The 25153-nt window shown below is 40.5% G+C and overlaps 1 pseudogene; it reads left to right on the top strand.

Annotated features, from left to right (window-relative positions):
* The first annotated feature begins 3296 nt into the window (after positions 1-3296).
* LOC113186301 (RING finger protein 11 pseudogene) lies at positions 3297-3742 on the top strand (annotated as a pseudogene).
* The last annotated feature ends 21411 nt before the right edge of the window (positions 3743-25153 follow it).

The raw sequence follows: 25153 nt of genomic DNA on the forward strand, positions 1-25153 counted from the left end.
GAAGATCCTTGAGTTGCTGCTGAGGAAAGAGCTGACTGGCAATTAATAAATGACAAGGTAAAGGGAAGATAGAACTATCTTTCTAGGTGTCTGGTTACTCCTTAACCAGTATCTACTGCCACCTCCTGTCAATTTTGTCAAAGTCCAGAATGTCTCTTGGGAGGTCTACAAACTAACCCATTAAGCACCCAAAGGTGCAATGAGCAAAGTAGAATTTACTGAGTGTTTCGTAAGCAAAATACAGTAAAAGCATCAGCCATAGCCCCCTAAGCACACAGCTTCATGAATTCCCCTGGGACAATGGTTCTGTCAATTACCAGCCCTTCTAGCCACCTCCTCAGCCCTTGTCTGCACAGTGCTCAGATTCTCCTCAACAGGTTCTTGAAATCCAGGGATCTAGCATGTTACTTGAGAACAAAACTTGAAAGTTCTTTCTGCCTGCACTCCTGAAATGAAATGGAACCAAAGTAACGCCATTGTGGCTCAATGGTCATTCTCCAACTCCACTGTAAAATGTTTTCTTTTGGGCCTCCTGACAGCTGTATCTATGTTGACAGTACAGCAGGACCTTCCCTTTCCCTGACTATGGCTCTGATGTATAACAAAATGACTCTAAAATGTATAATCAAAACAATTCTCTCATGTAATCAAAATATGTCTCAACAGGGTCTTTCTGACCTATATGTGCCTCCATTGTTCTTGTGGTTTTTGTGGGTTTTGCTTTTATAAACTCTGTACTTCCAAAATTCAAATGCTGGGGAAATCTTTAAGACATGAGGCTGCTCCCAGCTGCTTGCCTGGCTCATCAAAAGACCTTTTTGTCCCCCTTCAGTTTGGCTTAATATGCATGGTGGTTTGTAATTCTCACGCACACCATAACGCTCTCAATCCAAGTCACCTACCAAAGTTGTTCTTCCAACCAATGCCAGACTGTATGAGAAGGGTCCCAGAAAATACATTTTCCTCTATGTTGTTCCTTAAGGGAGACAGAAAAAGAAGAGAAACTAGATGGCCTGTATGCTTAAAGAAAGAACCATTCGCTGGGCACGGTGGCACAAGCCTGTATTCCCAGTGGCTCAGTAAGCTGAGGCATATCAAGAGTTCAAAATCAGCCTCAGCAAAAGTGAGGTACTAAGCAACTCAGTGAGACCCTGTCTCTAAATAAAATACCAAATAGGGCTGGGGATTGTGGCTCAGTGGTCAAGTGTCCTTAGTTCAATCCCTAGTACCTAAAAAAAAAATAAATAAAAAGAAAGAACTATTCAAAATAGACAAAACTTGAAAATGTTTAGAAGCAAAAGCAGAGGCGGAGAGAAGATGTTGGACCATGAGCCTGGTATTGGACCCCCTGGAGTCTGCCAGTCCAGTGAATCTCCTGATGGAATTTTATAAACAATAAGGGAAATTATACTGCTTGGTTAACACACATCACCTCTTTCAATCTTCCGTAAAGCTCAACAAGTTGGGTAACATCTTTCTTTATCAGAACAGGAAACTGCAGTTTAGCATTGCAGTAACTTGCCCAAGTTCACATGGCTAGTACAGAGAGGACTTGGGACTACTGTCTCTTCTGACTCATCCATTCAGTGGGGTCTCTGCCACACCTTTCAGTCTTTGAAGAGAATAAAGATGATCTGATCTGGAGGGTAGTGTAAAATGGGACTGTCAACCCCAAGAAACAAAATTGGCTTAAGCATTCAGAAAGCTTCTTTTGTTAGGTAATAAAAGAAGCCCAGAAGTCCAGAAATAGGGCAGTTCCTGGACTGCAGTTTCTACTCTTCCATGGATTCCTTGGTAATGGCCTCCTCCTTAGGCTGGACTAACCCTCAAGGAAGCCCCCAGTGAGGTACTTGAGGCATAACATTCAGATGATATCCTCAGGACAGAAAAAGAGTCATCTCTTCCAGTGAAAACTTACCACTCCTCCATTCCAAGACTCCTCTTGTACCTTATTGGACAGAACTGGGTCACATTCCCACTTCTACAGCATTCAACTGGAAAGGGGACTGGAATTACCGTCAAGTGGCTTAAACTGATCAAATCTGACTATTGGAGCTAGGATAGCTGGGAAAATTAGAAACACTTTGGAATGAGAAAATACAGATTATAAGTCCAGCAATTCTTCCAGGTTGTCTCTATCTTTCATTGTCTTGAGCTATGTGAGAACTCTATCAGTTGTAGAAAACTAATGATAATGCAAGTAATCCTTATCTTAAGAAATGCAAATAAAGTATGTATAGTGGAAGGCAACTGATCATTGCCTGGTCCAGTTATGCATCTATTTTGAAATTTATCTCAGTAGTCCTTATCTGCCTCTATGTGTGTGGTTATTTGAATTCTTCTTTGAACTGGTTATAACTTCTTACTGGTTCCCTCCTTAATTAGTGGGTTAAATAAAATTTTGACACAAGTTCCATTTGTGTTTAGATGAGACTTGTGATTTTCATAACATCCTTTTGCAAGACTCTTCTTTCATGAGATATTATAGCATATGGTATTTTTATGTTAAGTTTGCCACCTACAACCCCAAAGTGCAAAATCTGGGATCCATTTCCAATGGATGTCATTTACATTTCAAACGTAAATTTGTTAGAACTTGATACTGATGAAGTGCTAGAGAGCAACCTTTTGAAAATACAGCACCACATGTTTTATTCTCTTACTGAAACCCCTTTGAAATCTCATCTTCCATTCCTCGCAATGTATTTCTTTGGGGCTATATGGTTTTTTCTATTATGTATGCTATTAAAACAAAACATAGAAATAGGTTAGATATACATTATTCCCTGTCAATAGTGTTACTATGAAACTTAGTTAATAAGGAAAAACAAAATAGAGTTGTCATATTAAAAAGATTCATATCATGTTAATACACATGATATTCCTTGAGACTACACTAGAAGCATTTGCTACGGGGAAACAATTGCATTCATAATTATTTGTTTAGGTTTAAGTGCAACATGACAAAAAGTTGTAAACTGGAAGATAAGGCTCCACCTGGGCTTCAGAAGCAGCAGGTGAGATGGGGCTGCAGAGGTACCCTCCTCCAGACCTGGATTAGGCCCAGCAGCTCAGTGGCCACAGCTGCCCTGGGGGAGGGATACAGGGAGGGAGTGTTTGATTCCCCACTGGCCCCAGAGCCACCTGGAAGGAGAAATTGACCAGAACCCCAGAAGTCCACAGCTGGGCATTGAGCCCCCACCCAAGAGCTGACATGAGCTGGAGTTGCAGTGGGATCCCCACCTTACCATCATTGCTTTCTCCCTCCCCCAGATCACATGCAGCAGCCCCAGGAGATGGGGAACTGCCTCAGATCCCCCACCTCGGATGACCTCTCCCTGCTTTACTAGTCTCAGCCAGGCCTGGCTCGCTTTGGCCAGGGCATGGGGCGTATCAGGGGATGCAAGATCCAGTTCCAGCTTATCACCCAACCCCTGGCCCGACTCAGCTAGTAGCTCAGCTAACTGAAGAGGAAGGAATCAGGATGGTGCAAAAAACAGGCCTTCCACAGTATCTGCCCAGAGAAGGGAATGACCCTGCAGGGGATGGATCAAGGAAAACGACCCTGGAGTGTTTGAGCCCAACGATGAGCGTTGTTTATGGGGATCCAATTTCATTCCTGTTGTGCATGCAGATCTGTCACCTGGCCTGTGCAGATGACTGGTTGATGAGGTTCTGCGCTTGCCCCTCCAGCATGGAGCCAGTTGGTGCAACCCTGTTTCCATCCTATGAGAGCAGCTGAACCAGGGTCTCTTCTCAACTGACTTCAACTGAACCATCGTTTTGGTGATTTTGATTTTTAGTCACTGAACCCAAAGGACAAGGGATTAGGAATTAAGCTCATATGCAAATCTCCAAAAAGTTCCTGGATGGGGGGGGGTGGCTGGGGTTGTGGCTCAAAGGCAGAGCATTTGCTTAGTATGTGTAAGGCACTGGGTTTGATCCTCAGCACCACATAAAAATAAATAAATAAAATAAAGGTCTATTGACAACTAATATATATATATAAATTCCTGGATGCCTGCAGATGTTGAGAAAAGTGTGTGATATTTTAGAAATTTGGGGTGGGGGAAGTAGAACGGTATTCTTATGTAAAATTTTGACCTAATGTTTAAAAATGTAATTGTATTTAGATCTTGTTATTTATTGCTCCTGCACATAGGAATTGTAAAAAGTACTATAGCCACTGTATATGTTTAAACTGTGTGTTGAGGATTAGGAAAAAAGATACTGATTTTTTTTCCTAAATGAAATAACTTTCTTTTCTCCATCCAAATTCTTTTCTGAAGTTATTGGTGTTTGGATCAGGTTTTATTAAAAGCCACATTTTGTAACACCCGTACACAAAAAAAGTAGCTTTAAATTTGTTTGCACAGTTCTTTCTTTCTTTCTTTCTTTCTTCTCCATTTGAGATGAAATTCATGTCTTAGGTCTTTTTAAATAATGTATCTTTGGGGCTGGCTCTATGCTTCAAAACCAGTAAATACTATATTCTGTTTGCAGTTAGGAAATGCAGAATTCAAAGTGATCTCCTAACGTGTAAGCAAACCAAGATGCACTATGCCTTTTCTATTAAAAAAAAATAAGTTCATGTGTCAATAAATTAACTCTAGCAAAGTGGGTTTAATATTTACAAAGTTTTAAACTGATTCTTGTTATTAGTTTCCTAAATCCATGTTTTCAATATACCAGTATAATTTGTGGAACTCTTTATTTTTATTATTATGTTCTTGTTCTAATTATTTTTAATGAAATGTAATTTTTGTCTATTGACTCTATTTCTAAAGAAAATGAAGCTTATTTATTTCATGGATTTTACAATTAATTTTTCCTATAAGTCATGTTAGCTATTTTATAAAAGTGCTGGTCTTCTATGGACTGGAAATCTAGAAAACTGGTTCTTTACTACTGACAGTTTGAGAAGCCCTACTATGCTTCCCAAACTTTATGTGCATATGAATCACTGAGCACCTTGTTAAAAAGTAGATTCAAATTTACTAGGTTGGGTAGGGTTTGAGAGTCTGCATTTCTACCAAGCTTCCAGGAATGCTGCTAATAGGACAAACCCATTTTGAGTAGGATGACTATAGACTAATGGGAACTGGTGATTCCAGAAAAATTTTAAAACGTTGTGGAGAGGATTAAAGGGATAGAATCAGCCATGATAACAGAAAGGATCCAAGTGAAGCAGACTTGTGTAGGATACTAGTCAGCCTTCCCATTTTGATAGAATTATCTCACCCTGGTATCTCTGAAGGCAGAAATGGAAGTCAGGAAGTAATTTCATGGTTATTCAAGGAGCCATGTTATGAAAGTCACAAAAGTTTGCATGCTACACAGGACCCCAGGGATTGTCTTTTTTCCAAAGGAGGGGCTCACCCAAGCTGGATAGGTGACTTCCTCCATCTCCAAGTTGCCATGTGTGTGCCAGTGGAGGGAGGTGGTTGGGAGAGTCCATGGATCTCCTGGAGCCCAACTGCTCTAAATTCCCCCTCATGCAGAGGATCTGGTGTTCCGAGGCTCGTCTGTAACTGGTTGGCCATGCAGGCTAGGTGTTCCTGATGGCCGCTTCCCCACACTTGCCTCATACAAATGAGAACACAGAGAGGGAAAGTCCCTCTGCTGAAATGAATCTAAGGTGCTGGATGCCTCTCAAGGTATGATCGTCATCGAGGTGCAATGGCAAGATCTGGGGACTGCGGTCCTCTCTGTCCCACTGTCCTGTGAGAAAAGCTATTTTGGAACACATATCATGATGTTGTAGAATTTGTCCTGATACTCCTAGTAAGATTCATGGTAGCCTGGAAGAGACCCTCTTGACAGGGGAGTCATTGTTTCAAAAAGCCCAAATTTAGTAGGTTGGATGGGGCTTTAGTTTAGCTAAGACAAATCTCAAATATTGTATCAGTATGAGATATAACATTGGAAAAAGAATTGATGATAATATAACATGAATCTATTCCAATTGCCCAAATAGAATTGATGATAATAAAAGAAGAATCCTCAGGCAAGGTCAACTCTCTGGAAAGTACTAGGCATGGGGGTGTAAGTTGTGCTGTATTTTTATGGGATCTTTACCTTCTCCTTTGATTCTAGAAGTGTGCTTTTTGCTTTAAGCCCCAAAGCAAAGATTTCTTGGAGATTAACCCACTTCTATTGTCTCCTTCCTGGAATTTGCTCTTAAAGGGTTTATCAGGAATTTTGCCCTATCTTTCTAGAAAGGAAAGAAGAAGGGAGTGCCTTTAAGGTGGAAAGTTGTGAAAGCTGTGAGAAGAGTGTGAGGAGAGGGCTTTTCCTGAGTCTGGAATATGGATAGGGACGAAGCACTGATGCCTGAGCCCTGACTCTGGCATCATCTGTACCGGGTGATTGAGCCTTAGAAAGAAATGTCTGGATGGAACACCAATGGTGGGTGGACAACCACACTAGAGCTCTTCACCTCCTGACCAAATGCTCTGCTCAAGTGGCAAAGAAGAATCAGATTGACCATCTTCAAGGGACACGGACTGAGGATCCTGCACAGCTCATGAATTGAAGATACAGGGCCCTTTCTCAAATGCTTCTGAGGGAGGGAGGAGACTCTCAAGAAGACTAAGAAGGTGAAGAGAGAGCCTACAGAATTGAAGAAAGTCTTTGCCACCTGCACCTCAGAGACACCATTAATCTCCAGGACATATAAAGAACTCAAGAACCTTAACACCAAACCAACCAACCAATGAAGAACTTCAAATAGCCCAATCAATAAATGGACAAGGGAACTGAACAGGCACTCCACAGAAGAAGAAATACGGTCAACAGATTATGAAAAAAATGTTGAATTTCTCTAGCAATTAGAGAAATACAAATTAAAACTATACTGAGTTTCCATCTCAGTCAGAATGGCAATTGTCAAGAATACACATAACAATAAATGTTAGCAAGGAAGTGAGGAAAATGGTACACTCATACTTTGCTGGTGGGACTGCAAATTGGTGTAGCCACTCTGGAAAGCACTTTAGAGATTCCTCAGAAAACTTGGAATGAAATTACCATTTGACCCAGATATCCCACTCCTCAGCATATACCCACAGGACTTAAAATCAGCATACTACAGCCACATCAATGTTTATAGTATCTCGATTCACAATTTCTAAGCTGTGGAATCAACCTGCCTTTCAACAGATGAATGGATAAAGAAAGTGTGGTAAACACACACAATGGAATATTACTCATCCATAAAAAAAGAATGACTTTATGACTTTTGTTGGTAAATTGATGGATCTGGAGACTATCATGGTAAGTGAAACAAGGCAATCCCCTCCAAACCAAAGGCCAAATGTTCTCTCTGATATGTGGATGCTAATACACAGTAAGGGTATGGGTGGAGTCATTGAATTAGACAAAGGGTTAATGAAGGGAAGGGATGGGTGATATGAATAGAAAAGATTGTGAGTGAAGTCAGACATAACTTTCCTATGCTCATATATGAAAACACGACCAGTGAAACTTCACATCACACACAACCACTAGATTGGGATCCTAGGGCTGGGGTTGTGGCTCAGCAATAGAACGCTTGCCTGGCACATTCGAGGCCCTGGGTTTGATCCTCAGCACCATATATAAATAAATAAGGTAAAGGTATTGTGTCCAACTACAACTAAAAAATAAATATTAAAAAAGAATGGAATCCTAATTAGAGTAAGTCATACTCTGTGTATATATAATATGTCAAAACACACTCTAGGGGCTGGAGTTGTGGCTTAGCAGTAGAGCACTCGCCTAGCACCTATGAGGTACTGGGTTCAATCTTTAGTGCCACATAAAAATAAATAAATAAAATAAAGGTATTGTGTTTACCTACAACTAAAAATAAAAAATAAAAACCCCCACTCTACTGTCATGTATATTTAAAAAGAACAATAACCAAAAAAAAAAAAATTGAAGAAGACCAAGATCCCATTGACTGCCTCCCAGGTGGGCCCAGCATCAAAGCTACTTTGGCTTTGGAAACTGAAAAAAGTGTCCAGTAGACTCACATGGTTGGGGAAATGGTGGAACCTACTTCATCACTGTGATACAGAGGATCAACCTAAGCTTGGAGGAGATGTGCTGTTGCCCATGAGGTCAGGCAATGACCTTGGGGCAGTGGCTGCTGCTTTTCTCTCTTGCATGCTGCCTCCCTCGTTGTATCTGCTTTGAGACTAGAAGTCTAAGAGGAAAAAGACCCAATCTCAAAGCCCTCTAACAACAATAATACCCTCCTGAGGGCTTTATATTGCGTTTCGTTTTATTCCCATAAAACTATATGATAGAGATTCTATTATTATTTCCATCTCACTGAAAACCGAACCTCAGAGAATTTAACAAGCTGAGCTAAGGCTGCCCTTGTGGGAAAAACTGAACTGGGGTCAGTCTGATTTCAGAGGCTGCACACCCTATTCCTGAGACACCCACAAAATCAGGCTTTAAGAAAGGAGGGCAAAAGCCTGGCCATCTGTTTTCTATTCCACCAACCTGATGTATTTTATGCTTTTTTTTGCATCATGAGTGTGTTAATACAAAATTCGATGTTACTAGTCTATTTCAATTAGGGAAAGAGTGGAGCCTTGTATCAATGGGGTCCTTTATTCTGAATGTGAAATTCTTTGGCCTAACAGTGAACTGGGTCCAGACCCCAAGTTTGCTTTTCACTCTATACTTCCAGAAAGTTTTCAAGCAGAGCAGGGATTTAGGCTTTGCAAACCTCCGAGAAAGCCTCACATGTGAGGCCCTTTGAAAATGAAACCATATTTTTTATTGTGAGTAGGTTTGGCAAATGCTCTCAAAGTCAATATATTCCTTGTCTGGTTTCCAACAGTGATGCTTTCAGCCAACAGTCACCTATATGCCTGTGGTCTACATTTGAGCAAGGCATAAAATTCTATTTGAATAAACTGGCTTTGATTTTCTCCTTCTTCCAGAAATCTAATTCCTCACAACCACATCACTGAACGATTTTGCATGGTAGTAATTAAGACCACATTTTCCATTTGATTTTCTGGTCTCCGATAAACTGCATGAATGGAATATTCAGGTTCCAAACACCCTGGACACACAAGCCCATTCAGTTCTGGCCTCTCATGTGCTGCCGTCTCAGGTAGAGGAGGAAAGGGAGCAGTGTGTCTTCATGCCCTTGGTCTTCCCTGTCTGGGCTCCTTGGGTGACAGCATGTGTTCTTACCATCCAGGGGAAGAGACAGGATTCCCGCTCAACCAACAAGAAGACAAGGAGTGATTTCATAGATAGGTGTCCTGGTCTGAATATGGCTTCCCCAAATTCAGATGGTGAAATCCTGACACCCAAGGTAATGGGGTGAGAAGTGAGACCCCTGGGAGGCAATTAGGTTGTGAACCCTATAGATGAGATTAGTGCCCTTATCAAAGAGACCCCACAGAGTGCATGGCCCCTTCCACCATCAGAGGACATAGGGAGAAGACAGCTGTTTAGAGAAACAGAAATTTGGTCCTACCAGATGCCAAATCTGCCGATGCCTTGATCTTGGATTTTCCAACCTCCCAACTGGGGAACAACACATTTTTATTGTTTACAAACCCATGGTATTCTGTCACCAAAGCATGAATGAAGGACTGACAGTGGGAACTGAAGTCTATCTTATGAGTGGGAGGAGCATCTCAAGAGGAGCAAGGCCCTGTGAATACCGAATTCTGAGCTGGCCTCCTGGATCCAGAGAGAAGTGAGCAAGCGTGATCCCCCAGGGCTTTGCTTCTCCCCACTGAGCAGTTGGTGGGGTCATAAACAGACACTTCAAAAGGAGTTTGCCAGATACACGCAATGGAATGCAACTCGACCGGGAAAAGGTGAGGAATTCTAGCACACGCTACCACATAGAGGAATCTTGAAGACACTATGATGATGGAATAGGCCAGACACAGAGGACAAACACTGTATGTGTCTACTTATGAGATGCCTACTGTGGTCAAATTCATAGAGACAAGAAGAAGAATGGTGGGTGCCAAGGACCGGGCAAAGAAGGCATAAGGAGTTACTGTTTGAGGGGCACAGAATTTTAGTTGGAATGATGAGAAAGCCAAGATGGGGATAACAGTCACACAGAATAGGAATCTACTTAATGTCACTGAATTGGACATTTAAAATGGTTTAGGACTGGAGATGTCCCTGGATTCCATTTCCAACAGGTTAAAATAAAAGTTGGGGAAGGGCTGGGGTTGTAGCTCAGTGGAAGAGCACTTGCCTAGTGTGTTTGAGGCACTGGGATTGATTCTCAGCACCACATATAAATAAATAAAATAAAGGTCCATCAACATCTCAAAAAATTAAAAAAAAAAAAAAAGAGAAAGCTCTCAGCCAGAGGCCTGGCCACAGCCAACCAAAGCTGGAGAAGCTTCCCAGGTCCCTATTCTTTCCACAGCAGCCTGATGGGACACAGTAAACTACAGGTGACTCAGGGCCCTTGCCTAGGGTTGCACTGAAGTACACTCCTGAGCACATTTTCTTGTTTGTTCGTCTGGTTCTTTCCCAATAATAAGCTCCCGGAGAGCAAGATCTGTGTTTTAGTCAGCTTTTTCACTGCTGTGACCACAAGACCTGATAAGAACAATTTAAGAGGAGGAAAAGTTTATTTATCTTCTAGGCAGTCTCAGTCCAAAGGCAGCTGGCTCCGTTGCTCTAGGCCTGAGGTGAGGCAGAACAGCACAGTGGAAGGGCACGGTGAGGGAGAGTAGCCCAGGAAGCAGAGAGAGAGAGAGAGAGAGAGAGAGAGAGAGAGAGAGAGCTCTGCTCACCAGGGACAAAATATATACCTCAAAGGCACGCCCCCAGGGACCCACTTCTTCCAGTCACAGCCTGCTGACCCACAGTTACCACCCAGTTAATCCATCAAGTGAATTAAAGCACCGATTAGGTGAAGGCTCTCATAACACAATCATTTCACCTCTGAACTTTCTTGCATGGTCTCACACATGAGCTTTTGGGGGACATCTCATATACAAATCATAACAATTCTTGTCTTTACTTATGTGTATATGTATTTCAACACCTGGTAACTTGCCTAACAAATAATAAAACCTGAAGAAAAATTTGTTCATGGATGAATAAATAAATGAATGAGGTATCTATCAGCAGATATCGGCTACTCAGCCTGAAAGATGAGTGTCAGATAGATGGTCTAGAAGTTTCATTATTGATTCGTTCAGTCCTTGAATATTGAACCTGAATCCAATTGCAAGAAGCAACTGGAGTTTGGAAAACAAATCAATACTCACATTTGTACAAAATAATATGAAAATATTCGTTTGCAATTCAAAAAAAAGTAAACAGCAAGAGTTGGTGCCCGTGGACCTCTTCATTTTGTACTTTGCAACATTCAAAGGCCTTTTATTAAGTAAGAAAGGTGAAGTCTGGCTCCCTCTTGTGGTCACCTAATTTTAAAAGACCAATGCAAGGAGGTTTGTAATCCTGAGAAATTTGTATATAAATAGCAAATAGCATTCTGCTTCTCACTGGAGGAATATTGCTTCCTTGAGAATTGTTGCCTTTTTTGTTTTTGCACTGCTGATTAAATTCAGGGATGCTTTATCACTGAGCTACATCCTCATCCCTATTTATTTATTTATTTATATTTGAGGCAGGGTCTTGCTAAGTTGCTGAGGCTCAAACTTAGGATCCTCCTTCCACAGCCTCCCGAATGGCTGGGATTTCAGGCGTGCATCACAGCGCCTGGCGAGACTCATTGCTTCTAACACTAGCCATGCCTCTTAACAATTTCAAATCAGAATATTCTACTTGCCAAAGATGTAGTCAGGCTGGTTGTAATGTTCTATTAGGAGATAGGGTATATACAATTAGAGTTCCTATGGAATTGCTCTACAGAAAGAGAATTAACATATATGAGATCAGAAGTTAAAACCGTTTTATAATGATCTCCCTCAAGTAAGTGAAGTCCACATGTCATCTGAGGACATTCACAATCAACCCTCATCTTTTTCTCCAACCTCTCCTCTCTCACATTCTCCGCATCCTCCTGTTCTGTTGACTCCTGCTGCACATCTTTCAAGAATACTTAAGTGTCATTTCCTGGATAAAATATTTTCTGTCTTCAAAAAGTAGATTTCTTCCTTGGTCCCTCCATCCCCTCCTACTCTGCTCTAGTGACTGGCCAACTCTTGCTGTACTTGGGTGTGTATTTTGCTGAACCCTTCATTAATGGTTGTGTTCCTTGACAGAGTTTCTGTCTTAAGACTTAAGTTATTTCTCACTCTCATTCACGCAGTGCTTAGCACAGGGGTACAATCAATGTTTATCAAATTGCTAAAAAAGGCAGAAAATCATAATGGAAACAAAGGATAGGCCAACACTAGTGCAGTTAGTGCTTCAGATCTGTGGGTTTCACATCTGTGGATTCAACCAACCATGGACAAAAATATTTTTTAAAAATTAAAAATTTGTACTGAAGATGTATACGACTTTGTCATCCTTCCCTAAGCAATATAGTATAACAATTATTTACAAACACTTACATTGTTTTAGATATTATAAGTCATTTAGGATGATTTGAAGTATATGGGAGGATTGCACCGGTGATATGTAAATACCACCCCATTTTATAGAAAGGACTTGAGCTTCTCCCGGATTTTGGTATCCAGGGGCAGAGTAGGATCAATCCCCTATGGAGACTGAGGAATGACTATAATTGGAACTTAGCTAAAAAGTATAGTCTTATTCCTCTAATAAAAAAAAAACATGAAGAGACAGGACTCGATGAACGGATAAAGAAAATTAGCTCAGAGAAGCTATACTTGTCCTAAGTCACACACCCCAAAATGACAGAGCAGGGACCAGAATGCATACTCCTGACTCCACTCCCCACTTGGTTTCAGATGTCCTCTTGGCAGGGATCTCTATGCCTGGACTGGGTATTTCAGCTATCCATGAAAACACATACAGAAAATATTTCAGTAAACAGTAAAATATTATTTAGATACTACAGACAACCCTCATTAACCAGGCATCCCCATCCTGAGGCCCCAACAAATGAACAATAGCACAAACCACACTCCCTAGGCTCCACAGACTACCAGGAGTGTTGTTGAAAAGCCTGGACCCATGCTCTTCCATTACCAGTCAGACAGTCCTCTGCAATCGACTCCTCTCTATCTTAACTTCCTCTCCTATACTGCTTGTATACGAAAAACTGGATGTGTGAGAGATTTCAATGAGTTTACGTGAACACACAGATAGTTAACTAATTTCAACTTAAAAAATTTTTTTTTGTAGTTGTAGATGGACAGAATGCCTTTACTTTATTTGTTTATTTTTATGTGGTGCTGAGGATCGGACCCAGTGTCTCACGCATGCCACGCAAGGGCTCTACCACTGAGCTACAGCCCCAGCCCTAATTTCAACTTTTAAAGAATGATTTCTCAGTTACTCAGATTGGACTATCTATATGTTGATGAAATTCACCCCACCGCATCTTATTTTTTTCTTATCATTAGCTACAGTGTTTGAAGGGTGATTTCTTTAAAAATGTTTATCTACCCACTATGTTAGCTATGCCAGCAGGACCACCTTGGGCCCTTCTCTCTTGCTTTCATAGTTAAGAAACTATCTTGGTTCTGACATTGCAGCAAAGCCCTTCTTTACGCTTGAGCATATCTGCTTCTGAGGTTTAGGGGTTGGAGGCAACTCTTTAAGATACTGGCTAAGGCTCTTGTCACCAACGAAGAAGGAAGCCCTGCCTGCTTGCTTTTCAGAGAAGCTGTTCTCTGAATACCCATAAAAGGGAAGCTGGATCTTAGCGGGCATTGATTGTCTTTAGTTACTAAAGGGCACAAAAAGTCTTTAGTTACTTTTTTCTCCCTGTAAATGGCTTCATCTCTCTAACTTCCCATCATTTTCAATACCAGTTCAGGATATAAACATCTCTAAGTGAATTAGGGAATTAACATTGTCCCTTGGCCAACTGCCTTCTATAACCATAGTCCCCCAACTTCCTGAGCTCATGGCTTTTACCTTTTATGCGTGCATGCGTGGTATTCTCTTCTATCTGAGCACACACATCCTCCTAATAAGGTGGGATCTGCGTGGCCCTTAGGCAATGGGCCCATCAGACTGTGTCTGTTTCCTTGCCAGAAGCTAAAAGGAATGCAGCTCCCCCAGAGTAAGGGGAGGTCTTTATTTGGAGAATGAGATATTTGAATCAAAGGTCTTAAGAATTCCCAACTTTTAAAAGTTGTAGATGGATACAATGATTTTATTTTATTTATTTTTATGTGATGCAGACAATTGAACCAAGTGCCTCACAGATAAGCACTCTACCACTGAGTTACAGCCCCAGCCCAGGAGTTACCACTTTTTGATACCATTTGAAAGAAAAACTCGGCTAAAAGTTTCCTGGGAAAAGACTAATTAAACATTAATTTTGATAGTAACTGAATTTCTTGGTTACAGATGACAACTTGCTATTTAGCAAAAGAGAAGAATTTCAAGACAGGTGCATGTCAATACCTAAGCACTTGACTCCTACAAAGATTAGTATTATGACTCAGGTGTTTAGATGAAAGCCTGGGTTGATGTTTCCTAGCTTTGTGCATCAGAGTCCTGGGAGAACTCTGTAGTTCCATGATCTTCCATAATCTGGAAGATTTCTTGTCTTCTCTTAAAGAAATTCAATCCACATGTAGTAAATTATTAAATAAGCATGTGTTGTAATGTATTTGGGTAACTATCAGGCAAGCTAAAAATAGTTGGCCACAAATCTTATAAAAGTTACTCAATCGTTGTCTGGAAGGCAGCATGAATGGCAAGTTGCCATTTCTGTATGCTCTGTGTGTGAGGAGACACAGGACTTGGGGTAGTCTGTAAAAAAAATCACTTTCCTTGCATGAGCAGGTGAAGATGAGGGCTAAGGTCAAGCCAGAGAAAAGAAGATCCCAAGAATCATCTGTTGGGTCCATTGGCAAATGATTCTTGGGATCTTCTTTTCTGATTTTTTTTCTCTTATTTTCTAGAGGCTGTCGTTTACACCTGTGAAAAATATCAAAACCTCCAAACATTCTGATCTACCTCCCCTGCCCCTGGTTCTGGTGCAACAGGAGCCAGCAAATCTCAAATTATTGAGACCTTTGGATTTGCAGGTTGATTAGAGTTTTTTTTTCCTGATCTTCTGTGATTATTGTGGATACTAAAAATAGTAGACAAATAAGCCTATCTGCTTAGAAATCCACAGAAAGGAAATCTAATCTCAAATCTCTTCAGCTAATGCTAGAACCACTTACTACTTGTATAGTACAGCAGGAAGAGACTTGGGAAAATTGAGTCCTGGAAGGCAAGAAAGAGGAACATTTCAAATAGAAGGACATAATCGTGTTTCCCAGACACTGTAGATAAATCAAATAAGTCTAGAGCCTAATGTGTATATGCAATTTCTTAAAAAAACAGCTTTTTTGCAGTATAATTGACATGCAATAAATATTGAAATATGCATATTTAGCCAGATATAGTAAAGCATGCCTGTAATTTTAGTGACATGGGAGGCTAAGGCAGAAGGATCATCAGTTCAAGGCTAGTCTGGGCAAATAATCAAGACCCTGTTGAAAAATTTAAAAATATAAAAGGTCAGGAATTTTGTTTGCTGGCAAAGTACTTCTGGATTTAATTTAAAACAAACAACAACAATAAGAAAAAAAATATTTAAAGTATATAGTTCAATAAGTTTTTGCATATGTAATACTCTCAAGCCATCATCACAACAAAAACAAGAAAATGAGCACCTCTTTCACCCCAGATTTTTCTCTCCTGTTCCTTTATAATCCTTCCTTTCTACTTTTCCCTAACCCTCCTTCCTAGGCAATCAGTGGTCTGCTTTCTGTCACTATAGGTTAGTTTGCATTTTCTAGAATTTTATATAAATGAAACAATACAGTGCCTACTCTTTTTGTTTGGGGAGGATGTAGGACTTTTATGTTCTCTTGGTGTAATTTTTATTTTTTTTATTTTTGAAATTGAGTCTCATTCGTGTCAGGGCCTACATCAATAATTTATTCATTAGTTTTTGTTTTTATGAGTGACATTTCATAGTGAGAAAATAATACAGTTTGTTTACCCATTCATCTGTTGGAGGACATTTGGTTTGTTTTCAGTTTGGGGTTATTATAAAGTTTCTTTGAACATTTGTGTTCTTGACTTTGTATGAATATTTATTCAATGGACCAAGTATTTGTGTTTCCCCCTCTTCCCAAATCATTTGCTAAAATCTAATCCCCAAGGTTGTGGTATTAGGAGGTGGGCATTTGGGAGGTAATTAGATCATGAATAGAATTAATGTTCATACAAAAGGGACCCCAGAGAGCTTCTTGCTGCCTTTCCACCACATAAAGACACAGGAAAAAGATGGCATCTACAAACCAAAAAGTGGGCTCTCATCTGGCCCCCTGATATTGTACTTCCCAATTTCCAGAACTGTAAGAAACAAATGCAATTTGCTTAAGCCACCTGGTCTATGGTACTTTATTATAGTAGCCCAAACTGACTGGGATAATACGTGTTATTTTCTCTTGGGTAAGTACTAGGAGTAAAATGGTTGGATCATATAGCATACATATGTTTAACTTTTTAGGAAACAGCCTTATGGCTCAGATTTGAGGTACCTCCCTATTAGTGAGCAGACGGATGAGGATGGTGGGGACACAAGGTTAGGAGGATAATTCTATCAAACGGGCCCACTGTGCTGATCCCCACATGCTTTCTTTTCCAAGAAGCAATATGCCTGCAGCTCCCCCTGGTCTAAGTGAACAGGAAATGTCACATTCCTTGGCAAACTACCTGTTAACTGCAGAAGAAATGCAGGCCCGAAATAATGTTGATAAGGGGAACTCAAGTTACCCTGAAGGAGGAGACTTTTGGGACCAGATCCTGAAACTTGGGGAAATAAGGACAATTCGTCCTAACCATAAAATCTGTAAGAACTTTCGGTTAAGAATCCAATTAAAATGGGTCAGTGTTACCTAGAGTTGTCATGGCAATAAGGACTTGAAAGTCTGATGTCATCCTGCTGTCAAGCAAAAGTCAAGAGGTGGACCTGGGTGAGACTCTCTGGAAACTTCTCTGGGATACTCAATGCAACCGGAGTGCAGAAGAGGCATGTTGTCCCTCTCCTTTCTGAGAGGACCCCCTCTTTCCCTTGAGTCCCCTTTCCTTTTTTCCTATCCCTTTAATAAACTTGTTCCTGTTATTCTGAGCAACAAGTCTGAAATCTGCAGGACCTAGGGTTTGAAAGAGGGGGTGTCTTCATATTATCTAAGTTTCCTGGAAGGCCCCAGCTCTGGAACACCCCAAACTCATGTGTTAAACAATGTAAGAATTTTCAGAGGTGAAGTGTCTGTGTTATGACAGGCTTATGAAATCTGACAATCAGAATGTGCTGACAATCTTCAAAAAGCAGCTGGGGACACATGCCTGGCTGGAACAGGAGGAGGGGCAGGAGTTAGGCTGTGGAGACATTGAGCACAAGCTACTCTCAGAGACCTTAAGCTCTAAGACGATGCTTCAAATTCAGGTAAAAAGCCAAGGTCTTATGTTTAAAATAGGGTCACTCTACATTTACTACCATAAAGTGTATTATTTTCCTAGTTCATAGTTTTAAGCGGTTAGGTGGGACTTTACAGGACAAAATGTTTCTTTTGAATTTCCCCAAATCACAAGGCCACATTACTTCTTGAATCATACTCAGAATTAAGGTTGGATAAAAACCAGCTGGAACTTCTCATAGCTTTTAAACAAAGCTTTAAATATGTCACATGCATCTTCATCCTCTTCCAATAGGGAACACCCCTGCAGAAGACAACTAAGGAGATGGGAGAGGAGCCACAAAGCCAGTGAGAAGCACGGTGACCATCTGTCCTGGTGTGACTGGACTGTCCCAGTTTTATCACTGACTCTCCTGCATGTGTGAGGGTGCCAGAACATGGCCTACTTCAGTCAAAACTGGAGCAAGAATCAAATCAATAAGGCCTGAGGGCTTGGATGGAGGAAGGAAGATGTCACACAATCTCTGGAGAATATTTCTCATTTCTTCCTAAAAATGAAAAGTGTAATTTGACAGGCAACAATGTGGTATGTGTGGAGTAGTCATAAAAAAAGGAGGGGGCTCATAAGATCAAAATGTGTCTGAGCTGCTCACTAAAGCAAAATGCATATCAGCAATATCAAGAAAAATGGCTGGAGTGGAGTTTAGGATCTCTTCCCTGCCCTTCTCTCTCCTCCTTGTGGCCTGGGCTTCTCCTATACATTTTGGATACTGTTGTGAGTTGAACTGTGTCCCCGCCACCTACCATCCTAGATAGGTTGAACTTATGACCTCAGCTACCTTAGATCATGACCTTATTTAGAAATAGGGTCTTGAATGATATAATCAATCTATGCTAAGGTTATGCTGGGTTGGGGCAGGGGAGCTAATCCAGTGACTGCTGACCTTAGGAAAAGTGGGACATTTGAATACAGAAACACACAGGAGGGAAGAAGGCTGTGTGACGACAGGAGCAGAAATTGGAGGAATCCTTCTGAAGTCAAGGAACACCAAAGATTGCTAACAGGCACTAGAAGTTAGCAGAGAGGCTTGGAGCATTTCCTCCCAGATTCTCCAAAAAGAAGTCAACCCTGCCCAACTCCTGAGTTCCAAATGTTTCCCCACGGAACTAAGAGCAAATCCATTTCCATTGTTTTAAACTACTGGCTTGTTGTATTTTGTTCTGGAAGCCTGGGAAACTAAGGCAGCGACTTCTACATGTGCTATTAATAATTTAGGTCCTGAACATTTATTTAACAAAAGTATATGAAGTAGTTACAGTGATCCAGAGCCTGTGTGGGCATTATGAGAGAAACAAAGCAGAATGACATTCAGGAGGAACATTACCAGTACCAGGTTCTGATACTTCATGATAGCAGCCCAAATTGACTAATATAGTGTTTTCCTTTTTCTTGGGTAAATACCTAGGAGTAAAATCATGATCACATGATGGATGTATGTTCAACGTTTTAAGATACTGCCAAAGGGTCAGGGATGTAGCTCAGTGGCAGAATGCTTGTCTGGCACGTGCAAGACCCCAGGTTCAATCCTCAGCACCAAAACCAAACAAACAAACAAACAACAGAAATGGCCAAACTGATTTTTAAAGTCATTTGAGTCTATTCCATCCCCACCAGTAAGTGCTTCCCCTTTTCATGGACTACTCATGTGTATTTTCCAAGTCTTGCTTAGCTGTTCCCCATCTTTCCCTCTTCTAGTGTCTTCTTCAATTTATTTCTTCAGTGTTATATAATTTTAATTGTGAAGCTCTTTTACTTCTTAGGTTAGATTTATTCCTAGGCTTTTTTGTTGTTTGTTTTGAGGCTGCTGTGAATGGAGTTGTTTTCCTGATTTCTTTTCAGGAGATTAATTATTGGTTCATATCAAACTGTTGATTTTTATGTGTTTATTTTGTAGCCTGATACTTTGTAATATTGGTTTGTCAGCTCTATAAATCTTCTGCAGGTGATTTTTTTAGGGTCTTCTAAGTATAGGATCATATCATCTGAAAATAGCAATAATTTGACTTCTTTTTCTATATATATATCCCTTTTATTTCTTTCTCTTGTCTAATTGCTCTGGCTTAAATTTCAAGTACTATATTGAACAAGAGTGATGATAGTGAACATCCTTATCTTGTTCCTTATTTAAAAGGAAATACTTCAAAAGAAGAAATTCAAATGGCCAAAATACATATGAAAAAGATGTTCAACATCTTTAGCATCAGGGAAATGAAAATCAAAGTTACACTAAGATTTCATCTCATTCCAGTTAAAATGACAATCATCAAGAGTATGAATAGTGATAAATGCTCGAGAGGATTCAAGGGAAAAGGAACACTTATACACTGTTGATAGGATTGTAAATTAGTACAATTATGGATATCAGTATGGAGGTTTCTCAAAAGACTAGAAATGGAACTATCACATGACCCAGCTATTCTACTCTTTTTTAAAAATATTTTTTAGTTGCCAATGGATTTTTAACTTTGTTTATTTATGTGTGGTGCGGAGGATCAAACCCAGGGCCTCATCAGAATCATCTAGAAAGCTATTGAAAATAGCTAATGCCCTACAGGGCTGAGATTCTAAATCCCTTGTGCTGAGTGGGGCCATATGATATTTTTTAAAGATCTACAAGTGATTCTATCAAGCAGGACTGAGGCTTTCTGGGTGGATGCTTCTTCTCTGGGTTTTCCTAGTACCTTATGATGACTTCGGCCATAGCACTCTCAGTATTATATTGAAATTAAGTGCTTTTTTCCTTCAACCAAAACAACTTTTCTCAACTTAGTTTGCACAAATCACTCAGGGAATTAAAATTTATGAAATCCCTGAGTGGTCCCAGGTCAATTAAATCAGAACTTATCTACTTGATTCCAATTTGCAGCCAAGTTGGAGAACTACTTGTACTACATCATAAATTCTTTAGAGGCAGGAATGAAGATTTAGCCTTATGGATTTGGGTAAATCTGTTACCAATATATTGATGGCACATGGGGCTGGTATAAGCACATTGATAGATATTTCTTAAGTTAACTCTACTAGAAGATGAGTTTATACATCAGAAAGGAGTCTAAAGCAAACAAACGATTTACTATTTCCAATGTTATAATAAATGACACAAAACATGTACATGGAGTTTTATCTTCTTTGGGCACTGAGTGGTAAAGAGAAAATAAAGTTAAGAATTACTCTTAAAACAACTTTAAGAGGATGCCTTCATAATACCACACTGCTGACTTCCCCAAGATGGAGATGAAGGAGATTTTTTGAGTGGAACTCCAGATGGAGAAATGAGCTTGCATTTGCGAGTCATGTTGGTGGGAAGGACCATTTCCTTGAATACTAGAATCACATTAATTTGAGAAGAAGTTCTAAGAAAGGCCACAGAGGAGGAGAGTTGATAAATATAGCTTTGCTGTGTTTTCCTGGGATCAAATGTAAGTGAAATTTTCTTTTTACTATTTAAACTGTAGGCCCTCCCTTTTGGCCAAGAACATATATTTTAATTTTATAATGTGAGTTTAATTCTATTCCCATATACCAATACATAATGTTAGCAGAAATCAAAACAAGCAAGCAAGCAAAAAACTTAAATAATGGTGAGATAAGAGAATGCTTTTGGAATGAGGAAAGAATTAGATCTACCCATAAGGTTAAGTAGAGTTAGGAATGGAAACAAAGATTGCCATGGCATGGGCTGGGGTTGTGGCTCAGTGGTAGAGCACTGGCCTAGCACGTATGAGGTACTGGGTTCCATCCTCAGCACCACATAAAAATAAATAAATAAAATAAAGGCATTGTGTCAATCTACAAATATATATATATATATATATATATATATACATATATGTTTTTTTTTAAAGATTGTCATGGCAGCTTCTTATTTGTGCATCAACTGTTCTCTCTTAGACTTATCCACACATTAGGGTTTATGGCTACCAGGAGTCCAAAACACATGTTAATCTTCCATGTCTTCCTGGCCCCTATGAGCCCCATTGTGCCTTCCCCCATCCAATATATGGCTATGTAGCAGCAAGAGAGAGCAGATGTTAGGAGGATGGGATGCAGGGATGCACCAGCTGGCCAGGGAGGAGTGTGCTTATTTCTCTCCAGTTCTGTGTTCAGTGACATTATGTCGGCAGTTCAATATCTGCTATGGTGGGACTATTTACACCTCAGGAATTGGTAAACACTGAAGATCAGGGATTTTCCCTCTGGATACCATGGTATGTCCTTTTAATCTTAAGCAGTTTATTTTCCAAACCATTGAATTGTGTGTCTAAAATAGATTTTAAAGTTGATTCCACTATAAAATAATAATAATGATCTCTTATATTTCTATAATGCTTTAGAGATTTCCTCATTCAACCTCTGAACAGACCTGTGGATTGTCCAGGAAGATGATGGGGCCATCTGTTTTAATGGTGATCTTGCCAGGGACATATCAAGGAAATCTCCAGGGTGTCATGATAGGAGAGAGGGGAAGAATTTCTTGCTTCCTCTCATAGAATTGATCTTACTGTTCTCCTAGAATCATTCTGTTTGCTTGTTTGGGAGCTGCTTTTACATTTGAAGAATAAGTCCCAGAATTGCTGGCAATAGTAGGCTTGAGTGGTATTCCCAGAATGCATCTGTGAACAGATAAAGGGCAATTTTAAATAGGTTAAAGAGTAGGCTGTGAGGAAAATAGGCTGGAAAATTAAATCCTTAATTCCATGGCTTTCAATGACCGGTATTCTAGAAGACATTATCTTTTCAGTAGCTTCAAACAATGAGTCTACTCATAAGGAGAATGTGTTCCAGACTTAGTCTGGAGCCAAAGGGGCTTTGCTCCATGTTGCAGGTCTCTGTCCCATGAACAACCTGACACAACCAGGAGCCCTCATGAAAAAACTGGACCCCTTAGAACTAAGGGATGAACACTTTTTCCAGGGAAAAAGGGCAGCCAAGCTACTCTTAGTCTCATAGGGTTAATAACCATATCATAAGATTAAGAGTTTAAAGGAGGACAAGTCTTCAAGGCTATGGGAATGAGAGAACTTGCCAGGAGATGGGAGGTTGGGAAAGCCAGTGCAGCCTTCTGAGACTGTGTGGTCAGCAGATACCCCAGCACAGGCCAGAAAATACAGGGTCTACTCTATCCTGAAAATAATTATATCAGAGACTTCTAGATATAATGGAAACTCCAGTTCATGAGGGGCAAACACATGGGTAGATAGTCATGGAAGTAACCCAGAGTTACCTTAATCTTATTAACTTCATAAAACACACTCCTAGGTGGAGACTTAAAATGGTAATGAGGGGGCTGGGGTTGTGGCTCAGGTATAGAGCTCTTGTCTAGCATGCATGAGGCATTAGGTTCAATCCTCAGCACCCCATAAAAATAAAATAAAAAGGTATTGTGTCCACCTGCAACGAAAAATTAATGTTTAAAAAATGGTAATGAGGAATGTGGCATGAGGAAAAAGAGGACAGGTGCAACTTAAGTACCAGCTCTACATGCAATACTTCAAGAGACCCGTTCCTGCATCTCCCTGTAGGGGTCATAAAAGCTATTTTTCTTTGTCCTTCACTTGAGCCAGCAGGACACTCTCCCCATCAGTACAGTGAATCCCTTCTATCTGGAGCCGAAGTTCCTTAATAACCCCTTACCTCTGCTTAAATTCTTTCTGGGTTCAGTGTTCATTTCTACAACTTTGGATCCAAGCACCCGAGTTCAGTAACAAACCTAATACAATCGGAATATGGCAGCATCCTATGCCAAGACAAGAGAATCAAGTAGTATTCCCCAAAGAGTGTGCTTCCATGTGCTTTAATGGATATGTTGCACATCTTGGTGAAAGCTCCAAACCAGAAATCTGAGGCTTCCTTGGAGACAAAAAGCAATTGGCTCAGAAAATGGAGTCATGTGTCTGAAGTGTAGGATTTTCTAGCTCTACAACCGGGCCCTGACTTCTGAGATGTTCCTATGACCAAGTCCCAAGTTGGCCCCACTTGAAGTCATGTTCCCTGGTGGCTCTGCCAAACCTGGGCCCCACTTAGATAGTGGGTCAGCTGCCTTATCCCTTGGGACTGAGTTTTTACTGCTCTGTCCAATCTACCCAAGTAGCTGGGGTCTTGGGCCTGAGACATGCTGAGCATTTGGACCTTCATCGCTGGCCTCATTTCTGTTTCTTTGCTGCACTTGACAGTGTTTTTTAGACTGCCCTGACATCTCACTTTTGGTCTTTCTGATAGCATTTCTCATCAATCTTGAGGACTACCCTATCCCACCAAGCCATTCTCTATTACCCTGTCTCATTTTCTTGATAGGACTGTGTGGACTTACCCTTTTAGTTGTATAATTACTTATCATCTGTGTTCCCTGCTCCTTTGCTAGAGCACAACATTCAGGAAAAGAGGGACTGTGTTGTCTTGCCTTTTTATTTTTATGTGGTTCTGAGGATTGAACCCAGTGCCTGATGCATGTTAGACTCGAGCTCTACCCCTGAGCCACAACCCCAGCCCCCTCATTACCACTTCAAGTCTCCACCTAGGAGTCACTCTGGGTTACTTCCATGACCACATGGAATCCACCAGCCCTCCTTATCCCACCTGCTGCCCTTGCTGCTTGTGGTCCCAGGACTGCCACAGAGAAGCCAACATCAAGGTCAGTGGCTCTTTTAGCCTTTAATACTCATAGAGCCTAAAAGAGCCTTTGGAGGAGATCACAGTGTGAACCTCACTCTGGTTAAGACCCAGTGTGTGTCAGTCACTAAATATCTAAAGTGCTCAGTCTCATCCTTGGGAGAATGTTCATCACCCGAGGGATGATGAATGCTGCCAGTTATTTCATATTATTTTTTAAATGGTGGAATAAAATAGGCTTATAGAAAAAAGCCTAAAGCATATGTATCATTTGATAAATACCTAGTCAGCAATACTTTGTCTTAGCTGTGTTGTGCTGCTATAATAGAATACCTGAGATGGCATAATTTATAAAGAATAAATAAATTTATTTCTCACAGTTTTGGAGAAAGGGAGTGAAAAATCAAGATGCCAGCATCTGGTGTCTGGTGAGGGCCTTCTTGCAGCATCTTCTTGTGGAAGATCAGAAGAGAGCACACCCCTTCCAGAAGGCCCTTTACCTGATGATGTCAGTCCATTCCTGAGGGAAGAACCTCACACTCTAAGCACCTTGCGGCCATTCGGCCCTACTTACCAACACTATTGCATTAGAAATCCAGTTCCCAGCACCTGAATTTTGAGGGACACATTCAGACCACAGGACAACTATATAACTACATCCAGGTTAAGAACGAGAATACTGACAGCAATTCAGAACCTCCTTGGGCTTCTACACCTTGTGTCCCCACCCCACCCCCTAGTGGGAACCACTGACCTGACTTTTGTGCTTATTTCTTCATATTTATTTATTGTGGTGCCATTTATGTATATATCTTTAAAATAGAGTAGACTATAACTTATTTAAATTTTTTTTCTATACTAGTGATTGAACCCAGAGCCTTGTGAATGCTATACAGGTGTTCCATTACTGAAGTATAACCCCAGTCTCTATTTTGTATAAATGAAAACAGACTGTATC

The sequence above is a fragment of the Urocitellus parryii genome, chromosome 2 (assembly GCF_045843805.1).
Source record: "Urocitellus parryii isolate mUroPar1 chromosome 2, mUroPar1.hap1, whole genome shotgun sequence".
Taxonomy (NCBI): Eukaryota; Metazoa; Chordata; class Mammalia; order Rodentia; family Sciuridae; genus Urocitellus; species Urocitellus parryii.